The 6,075-nt window shown below is 36.5% G+C and overlaps 1 pseudogene; it reads left to right on the top strand.

Annotated features, from left to right (window-relative positions):
* Positions 1-1,891: 1,891 nt before the first annotated feature.
* On the top strand, positions 1,892-5,187 carry LOC129658804 (olfactory receptor 10AG1-like; annotated as a pseudogene).
* The last annotated feature ends 888 nt before the right edge of the window (positions 5,188-6,075 follow it).

Genomic DNA, 6,075 nt, shown 5'->3' with positions numbered 1-6,075 from the left:
AAAAAAAAAAAAAAAAACCAAAAAACAAAAACCCTTTCACAGTTTATATCAGCTTTTAACTCAATAACTCAATTAATAAAGGTAAGCATTATATTTAACTTCAATCTAAACAGGTAAGCATGCCTCATTTTTGTCCAATGTCGAATTTAGTTTTAAATGTACCTATTTATATGTAACATCAGGCAAAAAACACTCACTTCAGAAAATTTAGCAAGGAAACTTTTGTTGTTATTGTTGTTTAACTTCAAAACCCTGATTCAGATAGCCTTTTTACTTTTCTGACCCACATCATTATATTATCAAATAAAAAATTACAAAAGAACTTTATAATATAGTGAGCCAGTATACCAAAGTTTACCAACCTCTGCATCACTATCATAGTAATTTAAATGCTAACCTTTATTAAGTGATTGTATTTAAGAAGTTTGTATGTATTAAATCTGGCAATATCTCATTAAAATTAATTGTATATAACTAAGGAATAAGATGGAGAAGGAAATGCAACCCACTCCAGTGTTCTTGCCTGGAGAATCCCAGGGACAGGGGAGCCTCGTGGGCTGCCATCTATGGGGTCGCACAGAGTCGGACACAGCTGAAGCGACTTAGCAGCAGCAGCAAGGAATAAGATAGTAAATGAACTTTATTAAAAGGATTTTGCACCCTATTTACATTAAATCCTGTTTGTTAAAAATAGCTTAATTTTAAAAAATAACTTAAAAAAATAACTGAATCTGACATTATGAAAGAGATTTTGGTATGTTTTCCTTTTAATCTTTAGAAGCTTCAAATAAGGAATTCAGTTCAGTTCAGTTCAGTTGGTCAGTTGTGACCAACACTTTGTGACTCCATGGACTGCAGCACGCAAGGAATTAGACTTCTGGAGTCACCAATTTTAGACTTTTATTTCCTATCTTCAATTTGATTTTACAAACTTGCTTTCAATAGCACCATGTACATTTTATTTTATTTTATTTACCATGTACATTTTAATGATAGATAATGTACATGCTTATTATAATCCTCACCAGAAAAGTAAACATGAGTTATTTGGATAAAAACAAAAGTGGCTACATAACCTAAACAATTTAGTGGCTCTTCTTTCTGAGTGTAGTAGCCGTGCTATCTATCTAAAGGTTTCTGGAAGTTGGAAACCAGCAGCGACATTGCAAGGTTTGAGAAGAAAAATTTTGATGAGATTGAGTTTATAAAATAAGTGTAACTTGGGTAGGATTTGAATAGCTTTAATATTTCTTACATAAAATCTTGCTCCATTTGACAAAAGCAAAGTTAAGAATTAAAAAAAAACATTTCAGTAAATTAAGAACACTGTATTGGTTTTGCCATACATCAACAATTAAAATAAAAATTTATATTAAAAAAAAACACTGTATTTTTGATCTCAAGTTCTGTTTTTTGACTTCTTCTGGCTATTTTTGAACCTGAGTTTCAGTATGATTTTCAAATGTACTACCGTGTGTGAAAAAATGAAAGTGTTAGTAGCTCAGTCATGTCCGACTCTTTGCGATCCCATAGACTGTAACCCACCAGGCTCCTCTGTTTATAGAATTCTCCAGCCAAGAATACTGGAGTGGGTAACCATTCCCTTCTCCAGGAAACCATCTTGACCTAGGGATATTCAAGTGTACTATTCTACTTCAACAGAAAGGAATAATTTAGACAGAAGTACAAAAAATGAGAGAAGACCTTATATAAAAAGAAGATACAATAAAAGAAAAAAAAAACTGACGGTAGTTTCTGAAGGCAGAGGTTAACTCATCAAATGTAGGGCATGATGCATACTGGACTGAAAAGATTGATGGCTCATTCAACAAGCAATTTTAATCAGTATCCAAGTATTACACTCTAATTTGAATTAAATAGGTGAATAAACATGGATAAAGCTGTCAGGATAAGGTATTGGAAAAAAAATAGGCACTGTTTAATAGTCTTATACACATAAAATCACATCTTAATAATGTCACCTATCAGACTCCCGTTTCTGATCATTTTAAAGACTCAGTCAAAGCATTTTTATATTTCTTAAAATCACATTTTCATTGGGAAAATTCTATAATAATAAGTTAAGTTTAAATACCTTCTGATGCTTAATATATATTATATGTAAAATATAAATATATATAAGTAGTCTGAAATATTGTAGCTGATAAAATAAATTCCTATTCAGCTTTCCTTTTCCTAGGGAAAAGGAATTCCTCGGGATGCTCAAGTTTTGGGTGAACTGTTCCTTCTGCCCCATATGTGAGTCTACACTTCTGTAGCTGAAATGTTGACCCTTGTCCTCACTTAAAACTGTTAGAATACGGATATAGGTGTGTCTCTTCTTTGCAGTGGCTTCATCTCTGTGAACTTTCAAATTAGTTAACACATACCATGGAAGTTATATATGATATACTGAAAACAATAATGTAATTTGCAACTGCTACAAGAGTGGGTGAAAAGAGTATAATTTCTACACACACACACACACTCTACAGAAGGTGCACTTGAACTGTACTGGTCTAAAAAGATTGGTGATTCTTTCAACAAGCAATTTTAATCAGTATCCAAGTACTACAATCTATACTGAATTAAATAAGTAAATAAAACAGGAAGGTACAGGAGGTTGTTCTGAATTTTGGGTAGAAATCCTCACTTACATCTTGGGGACTATTGTAAGGAAACAATCAAGTTGACTCATTTTAATTTATTCAATAAACTAAGAAATTGCTTTTGTGAGAAAATATACTATATACTCCATAGAAAGATGTATAGAATATCACAAGAAGCTTAAAATCTAGCTATAGCAAAGCACAAGTACTTAACGAAGATGGGCAACCTCAGCTCAAAATATTCACATTCACATAAACAAACATACACAAAAATGCAACACACACACGCACACACACACGAATGAATGAATTAAATGGGGCCAGCAGAACAACAGCAATTATCAAGGATGTGAGTAATTTAGGAAGATCTCAGAGATGAATTGTGGCTGATGTTTCTTTCATGCAGTAAGTGTGTGAGGGATGAGCATTCTAGTTAGAACTCTTAGCTGGAACATAAGTGCCAGAAGTACCTATTTCTTATCTCTTGGGTGTTCCTGGACAAAAAGATCAGCTTAATGATTCTTTTGTCCAAGTTGGAAAATCTGAATAAAAATTATGACTACTGGGACTTCCCTGGTGGTCCAGTGGTTGCTGCTGCTGCTGCTGCTGCTAAGTCGCTTCAGTCGTGTCCGACTCTGTGCGACCCCATAGACAGAAGCCCATCAGGCTCCCCCGTCCCTGGGATTCTCCAGGCAAGAACACTGGAGTGGGTTGCCATTGCCTTCTCCAATGCATGAAAGTGAAAAGTGAAAGGGAAGTCGCTCAGTCGTGTCCGACTCTTAGCGACCCCATGGACTACAGCCTACCAGGTTCCTCCATCCATGGGATTTTCCAGGCAAGAGTACTGGAGGGGGGTGCCATTGCCTTCTCCATGTTCAGTGGTTAAGACTCCCTAATTCCACTGCAGGGGGTCTGGATTTGATCACTAGTCTGGGAACTAGGATGCCAAATATCTTGTGGCCAAACTAAAATAAATAAATGAATAAAAACAGAAATTATATATTAAAAAAAACTATGTTGCTTTTATAGACATTACATTGAAACACACCCCTTTTAAAAATAAATAGTATCCCATAATACTCAATGGTCAGCTCATTGATTTGGTTTTATAGTAAAAGAGCTAAATATATATAATGCCAAAGACAAACAAGATTTTGAAATACCACTGGAAGATCATCATTTTAAAAATTATCTTTATCCCCAAAACAATTTTAAGTGGCTTACAAAATATTTACTGGAACAGTAAAATTAATTTTGAATTGATAATAATGGAAAACAGACTAGAGAGGTGAAAATAGCTCATCAGTTGAAAATATGAAATCATTGTTACAATCGAACATAATTTTCAATTTGAAATTTTAAGTATTCAGATGAATAGCAAAATTGCAATCATGTATCTTTAGAATCAAATCAATAAAATAATATATTGTAGAGAAAATAAAGACTGAAGCTTTTTCTTACAGATAGGTTTAATGATAAATAAAAGTATACTTCTCTGTACTTTTAGATCACCTGGCATTATAAGTTTGGTTTTTATAGGGAAATTAAAAGTAAGAAGACATATAATCTAGTTTATACACAAAAAACAAGAGACAATAAAAATGAAATGACAGTGCCTCTGAATCATTCCTACAGAGGCAATATGATGAGATGGAAGCAGAAGACAACATGTCCACAGTGACACAATTTGCACTACTGGGGTTTTCTGACCTTCCAAACCTCCAAGGGTTATCATTTAGGGTGTCCACCATCACTTACATCATTATTTTAAATGGAAATGGCTTCTTCATAATAATAACGAGGCTTGACCCAGCACTGCACAAACCCATGTATTTCTTCCTGGCAAATTTTTCCTTCTTGGAAATCTGTTACATGTCCGTCACTCTCCCTAGGAGTCTGGTGAACCTTTGGACTCAGGACAGAAGAATATTTATCCTGGACTGTGCCACCCAAATGTGCTTCTTCCTTATCCTCAGAACCACTGAGTGTCTCCTCCTGGCGGTGATGGCCAATGACTACTGTGTGGCCATCTGTGACCCTCTGCTCTATCCCTTGGTCATGACCCCAAAGGTGTGCCTCCAGCTGACTGTGGGCTCCTGGGTCAGTAGAATCCCAGTGCAGATAGAGCAAGTGTGCCGGATCTTCTCTCGGTGTTTCTGTCATTCAAAAGAGATTAACCACTTCTTCTGTGACATTCCCCCTCTTCTGAAGCTGGCCTGCGGAGACACTTTTGCACACAAGCTCTCAGTCTATGTAGTAGCTCTGTTGTTTGTTGCTGTACCTTTTATGTTGATCCTTGCCTCTTACAGCAAAATCATTTCCACTATTCTGTGTTGCCAACAGCCAGAGGGCGAGGCAAAGCCTTTCCACGTGTTCGTTGGTTGTGCTTTTATTCTTTGGATCTGCTACCATTGCATACTTAAGGCCCAAATCCAGATATTCTGCAGGAACTGACAGACTCCTCTCTCTATTCTACACCATAGTGACTCCGATGTTCAATCCCATGATATACAGCCTTTGGAACAAGGATATGATTGCAGCACTGAGAAAATTATTACTGAAAAAAGTAGTGCGATGAGTTTATTTTAAAATGCTTTAAATACTGGCCACAGGGTTATCAGAGAAATTTTTAAAGATCCCTACATTTCCCAGTTTAGAAGTTAACCACTTCTTTTTATACTATATTTTTCACTTCAGTTCAGTTGCTCAGTCATGTCTGACTCTTTGCAATCCCATGGACTGCAGCACGCCATGCCTCCCTGTCCATCACCAACTCCTGAAATTTGCTCAAACTCATGTCCATCAAGTCAATGATGCCTTCCAACCATCTCATCCGTTGTCATCCCCTTCTCCTTCCATCTTCAATCTTTCCCAGCATCAGGGTCTTTTCAAATGAGTCCATTCTTCCAATCAGGTGGCCAAAGTATTGGAGTTTCAGCTTTGGCATCAGTCCTTCCAATGAATACTCAGGACTGCTCTCCTTTAGGATGGATTGGCTGGATCTCCTTGCAGTCCAAGGGACTCTCAGGAGTCCTCTCCAGCACCACACAGATCAGTCTTAATTATTCCTGTATCCCCTCCCTCCCTGCCCCTTCCTGTCCCTCCAGGTCATCACCTGAGGCTGGGCTCCCTGTGCTGCACAACAAATTCCCACTAGCTATCCATCTCATGCCTGATTGTGTATGTATGTTGATGCTACTTTCTCCATTCATCTCACTCTCTCCCTCGCCTACTGTGTAAATTCATTTTCTACATCTGTGTCTCCACTCCCTTCCTGTAAATAGGTTCATCAGTATCATTTTTCTAGATTCCATGTATATGTATTACTTAGTAAAGAAGATTTTACAAAATTGTGGAACACTGCTGTCCCAAGAGTTTGATCACTGATTTTTTAATCTTCTCTTTACCAAATTTAGAGCAAGTCATTTAGCTGCTATTTTTTCCTTTCATTTTTAAAGAACAAAAT

This window comes from Bubalus kerabau, chromosome 1, assembly GCF_029407905.1.
Source record: "Bubalus kerabau isolate K-KA32 ecotype Philippines breed swamp buffalo chromosome 1, PCC_UOA_SB_1v2, whole genome shotgun sequence".
Lineage (NCBI taxonomy): Eukaryota > Metazoa > Chordata > Mammalia > Artiodactyla > Bovidae > Bubalus > Bubalus kerabau.
This window is presented reverse-complemented; position numbering and strand designations above follow the sequence as displayed.